Raw genomic sequence first — 3,390 nt, 5'->3', positions numbered from 1 at the left:
TCATATAAATAGAACAACCATTATTCTCTGATTTAAATGAATAACCGTCTCGCATCAAACAAGATCCAGATATAATGTTCATGCTCAACGCTGGCACCAAATAACAATTATTCAGGTCTAAAACTAATCCCGAAGGTAGATGTAGAGGTAGAGTGCCGACCGCGATCACATCGACTTTGGAACCGTTTCCCACGCGCATCGTCACCTCGTCCTTCACCAGTGCTCTCTTATTCCGTAGTCCCTGTTTCGAGTTGCAAATATTAGCAACAGAACCAGTATCAAATACCCAGGTGCTACTACGAGCTCTAGTAAGGTACACATCAATAACATGTATATCACATATACCTTTGTTCACCTTGCCATCCTTCTTATCCGCCAAATACTTGGGGCAGTTCCGCTTCCAGTGTCCAGTCTGCTTGCAGTAGAAGCACTCAGTTTCAGGCTTAGGTCCAGACTTGGGTTTCTTCTCTTGAGCAGCAACTTGCTTGCCGTTCTTCTTGAAGTTCCCCTTCTTCTTTCCTTTGCCCTTTTTCTTGAAACTAGTGGTCTTGTTGACCATCAACACTTGATGCTCCTTCTTGATTTCTACCTCCGCGGCTTTTAGCATTGCGAAGAGCTCGGGAATTGTCTTGTTCATCCCTTGCATATTATATTTCATCACGAAGCTCTTGTAGCTTGGTGGCAGTGATTGGAGAATTCTATCAATGACGCTATCATCCAGAAGATTAACTCCCAGTTGAATCAAGTGATTATTATACCCAGACATTTTGAGTATATGCTCACTGACAGAACTATTCTCCTCCATCTTGCAGCTGTAGAACTTATTGGAGACTTCATATCTCTCAATCCGGGCATTTGCTTGAAATATTAACTTCAACTCCTGGAACATCTCATATGCTCCATGACGTTCAAAACGTCGTTGAAGACTCGGTTCTAAGTCGTAAAGCATGGCACATTGAACTATCGAGTAGTCATCAGCTTTGCTCTGCCAGACGTTCTTAACGTCGTCAGTTGCATCAGCAGCAGGCCTGGCACCCAGCGGTGCTTCCAGGACGTAATTCTTCTGTGCAGCAATGAGGATAATCCTCAAGTTACGGACCCAGTCCGTGTAATTTCTACCATCATCTTTCAACTTTGCTTTCTCAAGGAACGCATTAAAATTCAATGGAACAACAGCACGAGCCATCTATCTACAACAAACATAGACAAGCAAAATACTATTAGGTACTAAGTTCATGATAAATTTAAGTTCAATTAATCATATTACTTAAGAACTCCCACTTAGACAGACATCTCTCTAGTCATCTAAGTGATTACGTGATCCAAATCAACTAAACCATAATCGATCATCACGTGAGATGGAGTAGTTTTCAATGGTGAACATCACTATGTTGATCATATCTACTATATGATTCACGCTCGACCTTTCGGTCTCCGTGTTCCGAGGCCATATCTGCATATGCTAGGCTCGTCAAGTTTAACCTGAGTATTCTGCGTGTGCAAAACTGGCTTGCACCCGTTGTAGATGGACGTAGAGCTTATCACACCCGATCATCACGTGGTGTCTGGGCACGATGAACTTTGGCAACGGTGCATACTCAGGGAGAACACTTCTTGATAATTTTAAGTGAGAGATCATCCTAAAATGCTACCGTCAAACAAAGCAAGATAAGATGCATAAAGGATAAACATCACATGCAATCAATATAAGTGATATGATATGGCCATCATCATCTTGTGCTTGTGATCTCCATCTTCGAAGCACCGTCGTGATCACCATCGTCACCGGCGCGACACCTTGATCTCCATCGTAGCATCGTTGTCGTTACGCCATCTATTGCTTCTACGACTATCGCTACCGCTTAGTGATAAAGTAAAGCAATTACAGGGCGTTTGCATTTCATACAATAAAGCGACAACCATATGGCTCCTGCTAGTTGCCGATAACTTCGGTTACAAAACATGATCATCTCATACAATAAAATGTAGCATCACGTCTTGACCATATCACATCACAACATGCCCTGCAAAAACAAGTTAGACGTCCTCTACTTTTGTCACGCCCAATATGCGACCCTATCCAAAAGGAACTCGAAGGTCCCACCAAGGATAGACCCGCATATTGAAACGCTTTTGCAAGGTGGATATCATTACATCAACATTACATGATATATGGGGATACATACAAAAGACATACAATGCCACACGAATACAACATCATCATACATAAGATCAACATCCGAACTACGGATGAAACACAAATAGAGACTCAAACGACATCCACCCTGCTAGCCCAGGCTGCCGACCTGGAACCTATCCCCTGATCAAAGAAGAAGCAGAAGAAGGACTCCAAAACAAGCAAGCATCGCTCTCGCGTCAAGATCATCGCATAACCTGTACCTGCAACTATTGTTGTAGTAATCTGTGAGCCACGAGGACTCAGCAATCCCATTACCATGGGTATCAAGACTACCAAAGCTTAATGGGAAAGGAAGGGGTAAAGTGGTGAGGTTGCAGCAGCAACTAAGCATGATATGGTGGCTAACATACGCAAAAGAGAGCGAGAAGAGAAACAAGCGGAACGGTCGAGGCTCTGATACCAACTTGTCACGCCCAATATGCGACCCTATCCAAAAGGAACTCGAAGGTCCCACCAAGGATAGACCCGCATATTGAAACGCTTTTGCAAGGTGGATATCATTACATCAACATTACATGATATATGGGGATACATACAAAAGACATACAATGCCACACGAATACAACATCATCATACATAAGATCAACATCCAAACTACGGATGAAACACAAATAGAAACTCAAACGACATCCACCCTGCTAGCCTAGGCTGCCGACCTGGAACCTATCCCCTAATCGAAGAAGAAGCAGAAGAAGGACTCCAAAACAAGCAAGCATCGCTCTCGCGTCAAGATCATCGCATAACCTGTACCTACAACTATTGTTGTAGTAATCTGTGAGCCACGAGGACTCAGCAATCCCATTACCATGGGTATCAAGACTAGCAAAGCTTAATGGGAAAGGAAGGGGTAAAGTGGTGAGGTTGCAGCAGCGACTAACCATGATATGGTGGCTAACATACGCAAAAGAGAGCGAGAAGAGAAACAAGCGGAACGGTCGTCAACTAGTAATGATCAAGAGGTGATCCTGAACTCCTACTTACGTCAAACATAACACAGAAACCGTGTTCACTTCCCGGACTCCGCCGAGAAGAGACCATCACGGCTACACACGCGGTTGATGCGTTTTACTTCGGATCTGGTGTCAAGTTATCTACAACCGGACATTAACAAATTCCCATCTGCCACATAACCGCGGGCACGGCTCTCGAAAGTTTATACCCTGCAGGGGTGTCCCAACTTAGCCCATGAT

The sequence above is a fragment of the Triticum dicoccoides genome, chromosome 6B (genome assembly GCF_002162155.2).
Source record: "Triticum dicoccoides isolate Atlit2015 ecotype Zavitan chromosome 6B, WEW_v2.0, whole genome shotgun sequence".
Lineage (NCBI taxonomy): Eukaryota > Viridiplantae > Streptophyta > Magnoliopsida > Poales > Poaceae > Triticum > Triticum dicoccoides.
Note: the sequence above shows the minus strand (reverse complement) of the source record.